The sequence below is a fragment of the Cucurbita pepo genome, unplaced genomic scaffold, assembly GCF_057944985.1.
Source record: "Cucurbita pepo subsp. pepo isolate OVF unplaced genomic scaffold, ASM5794498v1 scafford_6, whole genome shotgun sequence".
Taxonomy (NCBI): Eukaryota; Viridiplantae; Streptophyta; class Magnoliopsida; order Cucurbitales; family Cucurbitaceae; genus Cucurbita; species Cucurbita pepo.
Genome location: NW_028257911.1, coordinates 467882 through 484351, shown reverse-complemented (window position 1 = coordinate 484351; position 16470 = coordinate 467882). Strand labels below are relative to the sequence as shown.

Genomic DNA, 16470 nt, shown 5'->3' with positions numbered 1-16470 from the left:
ACAGTCTATACATGCGTGATGTAATCAGATACGTTTTCTGACTCCTTCATTTTCATTCTCTCTAACTCGCCACGAAGAGTTTGGAGACGCACTTGTTTGACTTGGTCGGTTCCTTTGAACACTTTTCCTAAAATGTCCCACGCTTCTTTTGAAGTAGTTGCACTGGCAATCTTCTCAAAGCCCGACTCGTCAACGGCTCGGAACAACATGTATAGTGCCGCCTTATCCTTTGATTGCACCTCTTTTAACGCTTTGTTTTGTGCCACCGTATAACCTGTGGTATCTTTTGGTTCTTCGAAACCTTTTTCGATCATCTCCCATGCATCTTGAGAACTGAGAAGAGCTTTCATTTGGATGCTCCAATTCTCATAGTTTGTCTTCGTTAATCGTGGTAGCGGCATTTGACCCATCACATTTGCCATTAGCTCTAATACCAATTTGTTAAAGAAAACTCGCTAATTTGTGAAATAAATCTCACACACACTAACAATAGAGCGCTCTGATATCAATTTGTGAAAAAACTACTACCCTTTTCTATTACTTCTCTGTATTCTTTTTTTTTTTTTTTTTTTTTCATTGCTCTGTTTCTTTTCTCTTTGACTTTATTCGACCTAGGGTATCCCCTTAGGGTGCGCCAGTGTTGTTTGTCAAAAAGAAAGATGAATCGATGTGCTTGTGCATCGATTATAGAGAACTAAATAAGAGAACGATAAAAAACATATATCTTCTGCCTCACATAGAAGACTTATTTGACAAATTTAGGGAGGCGACAGTATTTGCCAAGTTAGACCTTCGGTGAGGGTACCATTAAATTAAGATTAAAGAGAGGAATGTACCAAAAAGAGCGTTTATGACAATATACGGTCACTACGAGTTCATAGTGATGTCGTTTGGCCTCACTAATACCCTAGCTTTGTTTATGAAATTATGAACCGAGTATCCAAGGACTATTTGAACAGGTTCGTTATCGTGTTCATAGATAACTTCCTAGTATACTTGAAAACGTACCAAGAACACATTCGAACGGCGAATGCCGGAGTTTTCGTTCGCACATGACCCACAAAGAGCACCCGACGTCGGGGTCACCACGGAAACCAAACTCGACCTTCAGCCACCTCCAAGACACCTGCAGAGAAGAAAAATAGTGAGAAAACGAGAAAGACGGTGAGAAAATCCGACGAAGCTCTGGCAAAGCCAAACCCTATGAAATCGACGTCGAAACCTCCGATTTACGCAACGAAAATAATCCCAGAGGCTTTTACACATACCACGGGTAGATTTAGACGATTCCTACACGTACACCGTCGGGCAAGGGAGACAGAACGTCAAATTTCTGAACCCTCTCAGATCCGGGAGTGTAAGGCCTTTACGAACCAAACAAATACTAAAAACGAAATTATGGAGAGAAGGAGACTCGGAAACGGAGAAAAAAGGAGGGAAAAAGGACGTCGAAATGACGTTACTGAGGAGAGAGAGAGGTCGCCGACAAATTTCGTGTAACCGGGCGAAGAAGACAAAGTCCGACCCAAGGGCCGGACTCCCGCAACCTGAACCGAGTCCAACCCACTCCAGTCCAAACCTCGGTCGACGACACCCCCGAGGCCCAGTCACCTCAGCCCAAACCTGAAAGCCCAATTACGGCCTAACCCATCAGCTGCGACCCGAGACAACCCAGCCGAGCCGAGACCCGCAAGCCCAATCCAATACCCAATGCTCACAGCCCAGCCCACCTGCAAAGGTTTCCTTTCAGTCTAGGGCCGATCCATCACTCGCGGTCAACCCAGACCTGCGACTACAACCGAAAACCCGCACGCTCGACGCGACAACCCGCGCCTCGACTCGAGACCGCTGCACATGCGTCGCCCTCTGGTTGTGCCACGTGGCACATCTGCAGCGCGACACCCCCTCAGCTCCAGTGACTTGATCAGCTCGGCGACGGCTTCTCGATTCCAGTGGCTTATTCGACTTGGGAAACCTATTTTTGACCTGTTTGGCACCGTTTCGACCCTCGCGGACTTGCTTCGATCCCATTTAAGGTAAAATAGATCATTTTAAGGTCGTATTTCACAAATTCAAGTTGAAAATTAATTGTGTTTGTGAAATACTAACGAAGGTGTCGAATGATCCAACAGGAACCAACCACCAACGAAAGCGTAGGACGTATACGAGGAGCTAGGAGCTTACGCTTATATTTTAGGGAGTACTTCGGCTAAGCCTACCAAGTAAGTGGCTCACCCATTGTAGGTTATACATTGTATGTTGTGTTAGCATGTGTCCGTGGATTTGCACGTGTCATTAAATTGTATGCTAGATTCTTATACTTCAATACGTACGCTTGTGATGTGTGAATGTATGCTGTTTAGTATGATGTGATGTGCTATGCTTATGATGTTTATGATATTTCTGGATGATTCTGGCATGAATGATACTAAAATTTTGATTGTATACAGCATGAAATGTAAGACATGATACCACGATAAATGACATGAAGTGTAACCCCGTTAGGATTATGTATGATATGTAGACTGAAAAATGAGAAATGACATGTTAGGCATGAAATATGATAGTGGGTTTATATTCATTAATGATAAAAGTAGAAGTATTGGTGACCTCATGCATTATGTGTGCTCATGCATTTGGGGGATACCCCTATTCCATCACGAGGGTACGGACGTGTACATCCAATGGCAGGACAACGATCGTTATGTTTTGCATAGTGCTGCCATGATGGTTACTAGTTCTAACGGGTGTCCGGCCTAAGGAGCTCCAGAGTATGCTCGCCCTACAAGGAAAGTGGCCTAGCGGTGTGTGAACTGGCTGGTGAGCCCATACTCGCACGTATGGGCTGTGTGTAGAGTATATGGTACACGTCCAAATTTACCCGTTAGAACAGCACCGTAGGAAGACAGATTGAAAGATAGGTCCCATCATCTCATTGCATGTGATTGTTGCATAACCCCGATAGGGGGTCACTTACTGAGTATTCTAGAAATACTCAAGCCTCGTGCTACTATATTTTTCAGATAAAGGCAAGGCACCCATGTGAGATCGACAGCGGCATCGCACACCCCGGGACCGTGGCACATGCATAGAATAGTTGTTTTCCATTTCGTAGTATAAGTTAGTATAGGTTGAATTTTGTTTGCATTCAAAGTATAGGTTAGTTTAGGTTGAATTCCCGATTGCATCATTAGTATAGGTTAGAATAGGTTGAATTGTAATCGCATAATAAATCATAGGGTAGTATAAGACAATTGTTTCAGTGTTGTTCTTTTTCCTTTCTTTCTCTTGTATTCGTTTTTCACGAGGTAATAAAAGGCCAGCGTAAGTCCCATTTATGATAAGAGCCCATTTAATGTAAATTCCGCATTTCTAGGTATAGTCATGACCTTAGATTAAATAGGTAAAATTTACGGTCCTTACAAACAAGTTGTACGCCAAGTTCTCCAAATGCAAATTTTGGCTGTGACAAGTCTCATTCTTGGGCATGTGGTATCAAAGAATGAAATATTCGTAGATCTCACCAAAATCGAAGCGGTTACCAAGTGGAAATGCCCAATTATGGTTACAATGATGCAAATTTTTCTAGGATTAACGGGGTACTATCGAAGATTTGTGTAGGACTTTGCTAAGATAGCCTTGCCACTTACATAGCTAACGAGGAAGGGCGTACCATTTACATGGAACGATGCGTGTGAGACAAGTTTTCAAGACCTAAAACAAAGATTGGTAACAACCCTAGTGTTTACGGTACCCAAGAGTTCAGAGGGGTATGTGATCTATAGTAATGTTTCTAGGAAAGAACTAGGATGTGTGTTGATGCAACATGGCAAAGTTTTTTTATACGCATCCCGTCAATTGAGGGAATACGAGAAGAAATACCCTACACATGACCTAGAGTTGGCCGCAGTAGTGTTCGCATTAAAAATTTGGCGACTCTATCTGTATGGAGAGAAAACCCAAATTTACATCGACCACAAGAGTTTGAAATATTTCTTCACCCAAAGAGCTGAACATGAGGCAAAGAATGTGGTTAGAACATGTGAAGGATTATCATATAGATATCTAGTACCACCCTGGAATGGCAAACGTGGTCGTTGATGCCCTGAGTTGAAAGACGGCCCACTCGTCAACCCTCATTACTAGAGAGGTACGAGTACAACAAAATTTCGAGTGAGCTAACATAACTGTAGTCAATGAAGAAGTCATAGCATAGATAGCTCAACTCACAGTACAACCTACACTTAGACGAAGAATTATTGATTCCCAACGAGAGAACCCTGACCTACGTAAGATTATGAGTCAACTAGCAGAGGGTCCAGTGGACAAATTCTCAAAATCCTCAGATGAAAAATTAATGTGTAAAGGATGCCTATGTGTCCCAGCAATGGAGGAGTTAAGGAAAGAGATACTGACGAAGGCTCAGAACTCGCCATTTTCTATGCATCCAAGTGATACTAAGATGTATCAAGATCTAAAACAACATTTTTTGTGGCGAAGTATGAAGAAAGACGTAGCAGAGTAGGTGATAAATGCTTAGTATGTCAACAAGTAAAAGCTACCAGAAAAAAGATGGCAGGGATGTTACAACCCCTAAGTATATTGGAGTGGAAGTGGAAAAATATAGCCATGGACTTCATAGTAGGACTACCCAAAACTCTAAAGGGCTGCACAGTAATCAGGGTTATTGTCGATCAGTTGACAAAATCGTCACACTTCTTGCCAGAAAAAGAAACATATATAGTTGACAAATGGGCTCAACTGTATGTGAAAGAGATAGTAAGATTTCATGGAGTCTTGATGGTAATAGTGTCGGATCGAGACCCACGCTTTACGTCGACATTTCGATTTGACTTTAAAAAGTATTGGGTACTCGTCTCGTCTTCAACACTGCCTTCCACCCGCAAACAAATGCTCAAACGGAGCGTTTGAATCAGATTCTAGAGAACATGCGTGCTTGCGTATTAGACTTCTAGGGAAGTTGAGATTTCAAACTACACTTGATAGAATTCTCATACAACAACAGCTTCCAAGCGACCATCGGGATGGTACCGTTCAAGGCCTTATATGGAAAACGGTGTAGATCCCCATTATGTTGAGATGAAGAAGGCGATAGAGAATTGGTAGGACCAAAATTGGTGTGAGTCAACAATGAGGCCGTTTAGAAAATCCAAGCAAGGATGCGTACCCCTCAAAGTAGACAAAAAAGCTATGTTGATGTAAGACGTAGAAGCTTAGAGTTCAAAATAGGGAACCTAGTATTCCTGAAGGTGTCTTGAGGTTCGGGCGTAAGGGTAAATTGAGCCCTCGATTCATTGGACTTTTCAAGATTCTTGTGAAAATTGGTCGCGTGGCATATAAACTAGCACTACCGCCCTCCTCTCTTAGGGGTACACAATGTATTTCACATGTCAATGCTGAGAAAGTACATGACGGAACCTATCCACGTAATAGACTACGAACCCCTTCAGCTTAACGAAGACCTAAGCTATGAAGAAAAGCCCATAAGGATCCTTCATCGAGAAGTGAAAGCCCTATGCAACAGAGATATTGCCTTCATCAAGGTATTATGGTGAAACTATCATACTGAAGAAGCCACGTGGAAGCGGGAGGATGAGATAAGAGAAAAATACCCCAAACTAGTGCGGGAGTTTGAGACTTTTGAGGAAGAAAGTTCTACTTAGCGTAGTAGTCGAAAAACGTGAGAATTCTGGCGACCGTCGTAATTCTCAAGTCCTCAATTCAGACCATGCTCCCTCACTCCCCACTGCTCCCACTTGTTTTCAGCCACATACGCCTAGAAGGAAAACGTCAGAGAGAGGAAAAGGTAGAGAAACACAAGTTAGAGAGAGAAAAATCGAAGTTTTTCGACGATACCCAAAACGCCAAACCCATAACCAAAATGATCAAACTAGATGTTGGAACGCTCTATTCATGCCACGAAAGGGATCCTCGATGATTGTACGTTCGTCTAAGGTACATTTCGCGTCCTCCTACGTACATCATTGTCGGTAACAAGAGAGGAACCTCGATTTTTTAGAGTTTCATGGATCTATAATTGTAGGCGTTTTCAAGTCACGAGATGTCGGGAAAGGGTAGAATAGAGGCTGATAGAGAAGTAGAGGAAGAAAAAGGATGAAAAATGGTTTCAGAAATGATCAACAAAGGAGAGAGAAGTAGAATCGAAAAAACACAGAAGTCGGGGGAAGATGAAAGGATCCATCGGATCTGGGTTAGGTACGATTTGCAACCAATAACCTGCAAACCGAGAGCCACCGCGTCTCACATACATTTGCAGCCGTCAACCCATTTACTTTGACTCAGTAACTGGCCTAGCTCGCGCCTGGAGCAAACGCAAACCCACGCGCCTGCACGATTAACACGATGCCCAAAATTGAACACTCGGCCCGACCCACATAGTCAACGTAGGCAACCCAACTCGACCTGCGCTACGACAACCTATTTGTAGGCTCAAATCGCATCCAGTTCCTGATAGGTTTCCACGAGCTTTTCTCTAGGCTCTAGGAAGTTTCGGCTTTACTCTATAGTTGTCTGACCTTCTAGGAAATCTTCCAATGGTGATGTGGTGTAGTTGGTTATTATGTTAGTCTATCACACTCAAGGTCTCTAGTTCAAGTTTGGGTGATGCCATGTCTGAAATTTTTATTTTTATTTTTATTTTTATTTTTATTTTTATAATCCTGATTCATTTTAGACCTCTACGGGAAAGTTTAGGAGCTTTAGAGCTTGATAAGCCCGAGAATCGTGTCCTCGAACACACATTGAGCATGTAATTAATTGTTTGTTCTTTTATTGAAGAAATACTCGTAGGAATCAACAAGGACTAGGGTGGAATGGTTGTGAGCACGTTATATGCTCGATTTAGCCAAGAAATTTATGAACCAAACTTAGTATCCGAGGTCTAAGATGATTGGTCCAACATACTGTTTTCTCTACACGAAGAGTAATTGAGTCTTTTGTTGCGTGATCTTCGAGGCTTCAAATGTCAAACTGTGATGAAAATGACAAAGAGAAAGAAAAATAAAACTAAAAGTAAAATTAAATTAATCATTAAAATAATGCAATTTAAAACCAAACAACACCTCCACTAAATACGAATTGAATAGCAATGCAAACATGTGTTGTTAAAGGTTTGTTACAAATGGAGAAAGGGTTCGGGATACTATTTCGAACGAAATATAAAAGGCCCAAAGTACACAAACCAGGTCGACACTCATAAACGAACGTCAATTGACAATGCAGCTCTCAAGCGCTCCCTCACCTCGAGCATAGTTAGTGAAGACAGGAAAAAGAAATCTAAAAGGCGACGAGTAAAAAAAGTACTCAGTAAGCAACCTACTTGTAGGCTCTCATCGCATCCAATTCCTGGTACGTTTCCACGAGCTTTTCTCTAGGCTCTAGGAAGTTTCGGCTTTACTCTATAGTTGTTTGACCTTCTGAGGAATCTTCCAATGGTGTCATGGTGTAGTTGGTTATCACGTTAGTCTAACAGACTAAAGGTCTCCCATTCAAGTTTGGGCGACGCTATGTTTGAGATTTTTAATTTTATTTTTATTTATATATTTTTTTTAATATGGATTCATTTTAGATCTCTACGGGAAAGATTAGGAGCTTTAGAGCTTGATAAGCCCGAGAGCCGTGCCATCAAACACACATTAAACATGTAATTAATTGTTTGGACTTTTATTGAAGAAATACTTGTAGGAATCAAGGGTGGAATGATTGTGGGCACGTTATATGCTTGATTTAGCCAAGAAATAAATTTATGAGCTAAACTTAGTATCCGAGGTCTAGGTTGATTGGCCCAACAGGCTGTTTTCGCTAGACGAAGAGTGTGATTGAGTCTTTTGTTACGTAATTTTCGAGGCTCCAAATCTCAAACCGTGACGAAAATGACAAAAAGAAAGGAAAATAAAATAAAAAGGTAAAATTAAGTTAAACATTAAAATAATGCAATTTAAAATCAAACGGCACCTCGACCAAAACAAATTGAAAAAAAAATGCAAACATGTGTTTTTGAAAGGTTTGTTACAGACGGAGAAAGGGTTCGGGATACTGTTTCGAACGAAATATAAAAGGCCCAAAGTATAGAGACCGGGTCGACACTCATAAACGATCCTCAAGTGACAATGCAGCTCTCAAACGCTCCCCCACCTCGAGCGACAGTTAGCGAAGACGTGAAAAAGAAATCTAAAAGGCGGCGAGTAAAAAAAGTACTCAGTAAGCAGCCTACTTGTAGGCTCTCATCGCATCCAGTTCCGGGTAGGTTTCCGCGAGCTGTTCTCTAGGCTCCAGGAAGTTTCGGCTTTACTCTATAGTCGTCTGATCTTCTGGGGAAGCTTCCAATGGTGTCGTGGTGTAGTTGGTTATCACGTCAGTCTAACACACTGAAGGTCTCCAGTTCAAGTCTGGGCGACGCCATATCTGAAAATTTTATTTTTATTCTCTTATCTTTATACTGTGGATCATTTTAGACCTCTACGAGAAAGTTCAGGAGCTTTTTAGAGCCTTGATAAGCCCGAGAACCGTGCCCTCGAACGATCATGTAATTAATTGTTTGGACTTTTATTGAAGAAATACTTGTAGGAATCAAGGGTGGAATGATTGTGGGCACGTTATATGCTTGATTTAGCCCAGAAATAAATTTATGAGCTAAACTTAGTATCCGAGGTCTAGGTTGATTGGCCCAACAGGCTGTTTTCGCTAGACGAAGAGTGTGATTGAGTCTTTTGTTACGTGATTTTCGAGGCTCCAAATCTCAAACCGTGACGAAAATGACAAAAAGAAAGGAAAATAAAATAAAAAGGTAAAATTAAGTTAAACATTAAAATAATGCAATTTAAAATCAAACGGCACCTCGACCAAAACAAATTGAAAAAAAAATGCAAACATGTGTTTTTGAAAGGTTTGTTACAGACGGAGAAAGGGTTCGGGATACTGTTTCGAACGAAATATAAAAGGCCCAAAGTATAGAGACCGGGTCGACACTCATAAACGACCCTCAAGTGACAATGCAGCTCTCAAACGCTCCCCCACCTCGAGCGACAGTTAGCGAAGACGTGAAAAAGAAATCTAAAAGGCGGCGAGTAAAAAAAGTACTCAGTAAGCAGCCTACTTGTAGGCTCTCATCGCATCCAGTTTCGGGTAGGTTTCCGCGAGCTGTTCTCTAGGCTCCAGGAAGTTTCGGCTTTACTCTATAGTCGTCTGACCTTCTGAGGAAGCTTCCAATGGTGTCGTGGTGTAGTTGGTTATCACGTCAGTCTAACACACTCAAGGTCTCCAGTTCAAGTCTGGGCGACGCCATATATGAAAATTTTATTTTTATTCTCTTATCTTTATAATGTGGATCATTTTAGACCTCTACGAGAAAGTTCAGGAGCTTTTTAGAGCCTTGATAAGCCCGAGAACCGTGCCCTCGAACGAGCATGTAATTAATTGTTTGGACTTTTATTGAAGAAATACTTGTAGGAATCAAGGGTGGAATGATTGTGGACACGTTATATGCTTGATTTAGCCAAGAAATAAATTTATGAGCTAAACTTAGTATCCGAGGTCTAGGTTGATTGGCCCAACAGGCTGTTTTCGCTAGACGAAGAGTGTGATTGAGTCTTTTGTTACGTGATTTTCGAGGCTCCAAATCTCAAACCGTGACGAAAATGTCAAAAAGAAAGGAAAATAAAATAAAAAGGTAAAATTAAGTTAAACATTAAAATAATGCAATTTAAAATCAAACGGCACCTCGACCAAAACAAATTGAAAAAAAAAATGCAAACATGTGTTTTTGAAAGGTTTGTTACAGACGGAGAAAGGGTTCGGGATACTGTTTCGAACGAAATATAAAAGGCCCAAAGTATAGAGACCGGGTCGACACTCATAAACGATCCTCAAGTGACAATGCAGCTCTCAAACGCTCCCCCACCTCGAGCGACAGTTAGCGAAGACGTGAAAAAGAAATCTAAAAGGCGGCGAGTAAAAAAAGTACTCAGTAAGCAGCCTACTTGTAGGCTCTCATCGCATCCAGTTCCGGGTAGGTTTCCGCGAGCTGTTCTCTAGGCTCCAGGAAGTTTCGGCTTTACTCTATAGTCGTCTGACCTTCTGGGGAAGCTTCCAATGGTGTCGTGGTGTAGTTGGTTATCACGTCAGTCTAACACACTGAAGGTCTCCAGTTCAAGTCTGGGCGATGCCATATATGAAAATTTTATTTTTATTCTCTTATCTTTATAATGTGGATCATTTTAGACCTCTACGAGAAAGTTCAGGAGCTTTTTAGAGCCTTGATAAGCCCGAGAACCGTGCCCTCGAACGAGCATGTAATTAATTGTTTGGACTTTTATTGAAGAAATACTTGTAGGAATCAAGGGTGGAATGATTGTGGGCACGTTATATGCTTGATTTAGCCCAGAAATAAATTTATGAGCTAAACTTAGTATCCGAGGTCTAGGTTGATTGGCCCAACAGGCTGTTTTCGCTAGACAAAGAGTGTGATTGAGTCTTTTGTTACGTCATTTTCGAGGCTCCAAATCTCAAACCGTGACGAAAATGTCAAAAAGAAAGGAAAATAAAATAAAAAGGTAAAATTAAGTTAAACATTAAAATAATGCAATTTAAAATCAAATGGCACCTCGACCAAAACAAATTGAAAAAAAAATGCAAACATGTGTTTTTGAAAGGTTTGTTACAGACGGAGAAAGGGTTCGGGATACTGTTTCGAACGAAATATAAAAGGCCCAAAGTATAGAGACCGGGTCGACACTCATAAACGACCCTCAAGTGACAATGCAGCTCTCAAACGCTCCCCCACCTCGAGCGACAGTTAGCGAAGACGTGAAAAAGAAATCTAAAAGGCGGCGAGTAAAAAAAGTACTCAGTAAGCAGCCTACTTGTAGGCTCTCATCGCATCCAGTTCCGGGTAGGTTTCCGCGAGCTGTTCTCTAGGCTCCAGGAAGTTTCGGCTTTACTCTATAGTCGTCTGACCTTCTGGGGAAGCTTCCAATGGTGTCGTGGTGTAGTTGGTTATCACGTCAGTCTAACACACTGAAGGTCTCCAGTTCAAGTCTGGGCGACGCCATATATGAAAATTTTATTTTTATTCTCTTATCTTTATAATGTGGATCATTTTAGACCTCTACGAGAAAGTTCAGGAGCTTTTTAGAGCCTTGATAAGCCCGAGAACCGTGCCCTCGAACGAGCATGTAATTAATTGTTTGGACTTTTATTGAAGAAATACTTGTAGGAATCAAGGGTGGAATGATTGTGGGCACGTTATATGCTTGATTTAGCCAAGAAATAAATTTATGAGCTAAACTTAGTATCCGAGGTCTAGGTTGATTGGCCCAACAGGCTGTTTTCGCTAGACGAAGAGTGTGATTGAGTCTTTTGTTACGTGATTTTCGAGGCTCCAAATCTCAAACCGTGACGAAAATGTCAAAAAGAAAGGAAAATAAAATAAAAAGGTAAAATTAAGTTAAACATTAAAATAATGCAATTTAAAATCAAACGGCACCTCGACCAAAACAAATTGAAAAAAAAATGCAAACATGTGTTTTTGAAAGGTTTGTTACAGACGGAGAAAGGGTTCGGGATACTGTTTCGAACGAAATATAAAAGGCCCAAAGTATAGAGACCGGGTCGACACTCATAAACGACCCTCAAGTGACAATGCAGCTCTCAAACGCTCCCCCACCTCGAGCGACAGTTAGCGAAGACGTGAAAAAGAAATCTAAAAGGCGGCGAGTAAAAAAAGTACTCAGTAAGCAGCCTACTTGTAGGCTCTCATCGCATCCAGTTCCGGGTAGGTTTCCGCGAGCTGTTCTCTAGGCTCCAGGAAGTTTCGGCTTTACTCTATAGTCGTCTGACCTTCTGGGGAAGCTTCCAATGGTGTCGTGGTGTAGTTGGTTATCACGTCAGTCTAACACACTGAAGGTCTCCAGTTCAAGTCTGGGCGACGCCATATATGAAAATTTTATTTTTATTCTCTTATCTTTATAATGTGGATCATTTTAGACCTCTACGAGAAAGTTCAGGAGCTTTTTAGAGCCTTGATAAGCCCGAGAACCGTGCCCTCGAACGAGCATGTAATTAATTGTTTGGACTTTTATTGAAGAAATACTTGTAGGAATCAAGGGTGGAATGATTGTGGGCACGTTATATGCTTGATTTAGCCAAGAAATAAATTTATGAGCTAAACTTAGTATCCGAGGTCTAGGTTGATTGGCCCAACAGGCTGTTTTCGCTAGACGAAGAGTGTGATTGAGTCTTTTGTTACGTGATTTTCGAGGCTCCAAATCTCAAACCGTGACGAAAATGTCAAAAAGAAAGGAAAATAAAATAAAAAGGTAAAATTAAGTTAAACATTAAAATAATGCAATTTAAAATCAAACGGCACCTCGACCAAAACAAATTGAAAAAAAAATGCAAACATGTGTTTTTGAAAGGTTTGTTACAGACGGAGAAAGGGTTCGGGATACTGTTTCGAACGAAATATAAAAGGCCCAAAGTATAGAGACCGGGTCGACACTCATAAACGACCCTCAAGTGACAATGCAGCTCTCAAACGCTCCCCCACCTCGAGCGACAGTTAGCGAAGACGTGAAAAAGAAATCTAAAAGGCGGCGAGTAAAAAAAGTACTCAGTAAGCAGCCTACTTGTAGGCTCTCATCGCATCCAGTTCCGGGTAGGTTTCCGCGAGCTGTTCTCTAGGCTCCAGGAAGTTTCGGCTTTACTCTATAGTCGTCTGACCTTCTGGGGAAGCTTCCAATGGTGTCGTGGTGTAGTTGGTTATCACGTCAGTCTAACACACTGAAGGTCTCCAGTTTAAGTCTGGGCGACGCCATATCTGAAAATTTTATTTTTATTCTCTTATATTTATAATGTGGATCATTTTAGACCTCTACGAGAAAGTTCAGGAGCTTTTTAGAGCCTTGATAAGCCCGAGAACCGTGCCCTCGAACGAGCATGTAATTAATTGTTTGGACTTTTATTGAAGAAATACTTGTAGGAATCAAGGGTGGAATGATTGTGGGCACGTTATATGCTTGATTTAGCCCAGAAATAAATTTATGAGCTAAACTTAGTATCCGAGGTCTAGGTTGATTGGCCCAACAGGCTGTTTTCGCTAGACGAAGAGTGTGATTGAGTCTTTTGTTACGTGATTTTCGAGGCTCCAAATCTCAAACCGTGACGAAAATGACAAAAAGAAAGGAAAATAAAATAAAAAGGTAAAATTAAGTTAAACATTAAAATAATGCAATTTAAAATCAAACGGCACCTCGACCAAAACAAATTGAAAAAAAAATGCAAACATGTGTTTTTGAAAGGTTTGTTACAGACGGAGAAAGGGTTCGGGATACTGTTTCGAACGAAATATAAAAGGCCCAAAGTATAGAGACCGGGTCGACACTCATAAACGACCCTCAAGTGACAATGCAGCTCTCAAACGCTCCCCCACCTCGAGCGACAGTTAGCGAAGACGTGAAAAAGAAATCTAAAAGGCGGCGAGTAAAATAAGTACTCAGTAAGCAGCCTACTTGTAGGGTCTCATCGTATCTAGTTCAGGGTAGGTTTCCGCGAGCTGTTCTCTAGGCTCCAGGAAGTTTCGGCTTTACTCTATAGTCGTCTGACCTTCTGAGGAAGCTTCCAATGGTGTCGTGGTGTAGTTGGTTATCACGTCAGTCTAACACACTGAAGGTCTCCAGTTCAAGTCTGGGCGACGCCATATATGAAAATTTTATTTTTATTCTCTTATCTTGATAATGTGGATCATTTTAGACCTCTACGAGAAAGTTCAGGAGCTTTTTAGAGCCTTGATAAGCCCGAGAACCGTGCCCTCGAACGAGCATGTAATTAATTGTTTGGACTTTTATTGAAGAAATACTTGTGGGAATCAAGGGTGGAATGATTGTGGGCACGTTATATGCTTGATTTAGCCAAGAAATAAATTTATGAGCTAAACTTTGTATCCGAGGTCTAGGTTGATTGGCCCAACAGGCTGTTTTCGCTAGACGAAGAGTGTGATTGAGTCTTTTGTTACGTGATTTTCGAGGCTCCAAATCTCAAACCGTGACGAAAATGTCAAAAAGAAAGGAAAATAAAATAAAAAGGTAAAATTAAGTTAAACATTAAAATAATGCAATTTAAAATCAAACGGCACCTCGACCAAAACAAATTGAAAAAAAAATGCAAACATGTGTTTTTGAAAGGTTTGTTACAGACGGAGAAAGGGTTCGGGATACTGTTTCGAACGAAATATAAAAGGCCCAAAGTATAGAGACCGGGTCGACACTCATAAACGACCCTCAAGTGACAATGCAGCTCTCAAACGCTCCCCCACCTCGAGCGACAGTTAGCGAAGACGTGAAAAAGAAATCTAAAAGGCGGCGAGTAAAAAAAGTACTCAGTAAGCAGCCTACTTGTAGGCTCTCATCGCATCCAGTTCCGGGTAGGTTTCCGCGAGCTGTTCTCTAGGCTCCAGGAAGTTTCGGCTTTACTCTATAGTCGTCTGACCTTCTGGGGAAGCTTCCAATGGTGTCGTGGTGTAGTTGGTTATCACGTCAGTCTAACACACTGAAGGTCTCCAGTACAAGTCTGGGCGATGCCATATATGAAAATTTTATTTTTATTCTCTTATCTTTATAATGTGGATCATTTTAGACATCTACGAGAAAGTTCAGGTGCTTTTTAGAGCCTTGATAAGCCCGAGAACCGTGCCCTCGAACGAGCATGTAATTAATTGTTTGGACTTTTATTGAAGAAATACTTGTAGGAATCAAGGGTGGAATGATTGTGGGCACGTTATATGCTTGATTTAGCCCAGAAATAAATTTATGAGCTAAACTTAGTATCCGAGGTCTAGGTTGATTGGCCCAACAGGCTGTTTTCGCTAGACGAAGAGTGTGATTGAGTCTTTTGTTACGTGATTTTCGAGGCTCCAAATCTCAAACCGTGACGGAAATGACAAAAAGAAAGGAAAATAAAATAAAAAGGTAAAATTAAGTTAAACATTAAAATAATGCAATTTAAAATCAAACGGCACCTCGACCAAAACAAATTGAAAAAAAAATGCAAACATGTGTTTTTGAAAGGTTTGTTACAGACGGAGAAAGGGTTCGGGATACTGTTTCGAACGAAATATAAAAGGCCCAAAGTATAGAGACCGGGTCGACACTCATAAACGACCCTCAAGTGACAATGCAGCTCTCAAACGCTCCCCCACCTCGAGCGACAGTTAGCGAAGACGTGAAAAAGAAATCTAAAAGGCGGCGAGTAAAAAAAGTACTCAGTAAGCAGCCTACTTGTAGGCTCTCATCGCATCCAGTTCCGGGTAGGTTTCCGCGAGCTGTTCTCTAGGCTCCAGGAAGTTTCGGCTTTACTCTATAGTCGTCTGACCTTCTGGGGAAGCTTCCAATGGTGTCGTGGTGTAGTTTGTTATCACGTCAGTCTAACACACTGAAGGTCTCCAGTACAAGTCTGGGCGATGCCATATATGAAAATTTTATTTTTATTCTCTTATCTTTATAATGTGGATCATTTTAGACATCTACGAGAAAGTTCAGGTGCTTTTTAGAGCCTTGATAAGCCCGAGAACCGTGCCCTCGAACGAGCATGTAATTAATTGTTTGGACTTTTATTGAAGAAATACTTGTGGGAATCAAGGGTGGAATGATTGTGGGCACGTTGTATGCTTGATTTAGCCAAGAAATAAATTTATGAGCTAAACTTAGTATCCGAGGTCTAGGTTGATTGGCCCAACAGGCTGTTTTCGCTAGACGAAGAGTGTGATTGAGTCTTTTGTTACGTGATTTTCGAGGCTCCAAATCTCAAACCGTGACGGAAATGACAAAAAGAAAGGAAAATAAAATAAAAAGGTAAAATTAAGTTAAACATTAAAATAATGCAATTTAAAATCAAACGGCACCTCGACCAAAACAAATTGAAAAAAAAATGCAAACATGTGTTTTTGAAAGGTTTGTTACAGACGGAGAAAGGGTTCGGGATACTGTTTCGAACGAAATATAAAAGGCCCAAAGTATAGAGACCGGGTCGACACTCATAAACGACCCTCAAGTGACAATGCAGCTCTCAAACGCTCCCCCACCTCGAGCGACAGTTAGCGAAGACGTGAAAAAGAAATCTAAAAGGCGGCGAGTAAAAAAAGTACTCAGTAAGCAGCCTACTTGTAGGCTCTCATCACATCCAGTTCCGGGTAGGTTTCCGCGAGCTGTTCTCTAGGCTCCAGGAAGTTTCGGCTTTACTCTATAGTCGTCTGACCTTCTGGGGAAGCTTCCAATGGTGTCGTGGTGTAGTTGGTTATCACGTCAGTCTAACACACTGAAGGTCTCCAGTACAAGTCTGGGCGATGCCATATATGAAAATTTTATTTTTATTCTCTTATCTTTATAATGTGGATCATTTTAGACATCTACGAGAAAGTTCAGGTGCTTTTTAGAGCCT

The 16470-nt window shown here is 41.3% G+C and overlaps 6 non-coding genes across 6 annotated transcripts; all 6 read left to right on the top strand.

The window, feature by feature from the left end:
* The first annotated feature begins 8368 nt into the window (after positions 1 to 8368).
* TRNAV-AAC (transfer RNA valine (anticodon AAC)) lies at positions 8369 to 8442 on the top strand. Its single transcript has one exon. It is a non-coding gene; the product is annotated as a tRNA-Val (tRNA).
* Positions 8443 to 10133: 1691 nt separating this feature from the next.
* TRNAV-AAC (transfer RNA valine (anticodon AAC)) lies at positions 10134 to 10207 on the top strand. Its single transcript has one exon. It is a non-coding gene; the product is annotated as a tRNA-Val (tRNA).
* Positions 10208 to 11015: 808 nt separating this feature from the next.
* On the top strand, positions 11016 to 11089 carry TRNAV-AAC (transfer RNA valine (anticodon AAC)). The gene has a single exon. It is a non-coding gene; the product is annotated as a tRNA-Val (tRNA).
* Positions 11090 to 11897: 808 nt separating this feature from the next.
* TRNAV-AAC (transfer RNA valine (anticodon AAC)) lies at positions 11898 to 11971 on the top strand. The gene has a single exon. It is a non-coding gene; the product is annotated as a tRNA-Val (tRNA).
* Positions 11972 to 12779: 808 nt separating this feature from the next.
* On the top strand, positions 12780 to 12853 carry TRNAV-AAC (transfer RNA valine (anticodon AAC)). The gene has a single exon. It is a non-coding gene; the product is annotated as a tRNA-Val (tRNA).
* An 808-nt stretch (positions 12854 to 13661) lies between these two features.
* On the top strand, positions 13662 to 13735 carry TRNAV-AAC (transfer RNA valine (anticodon AAC)). Its single transcript has one exon. It is a non-coding gene; the product is annotated as a tRNA-Val (tRNA).
* The last annotated feature ends 2735 nt before the right edge of the window (positions 13736 to 16470 follow it).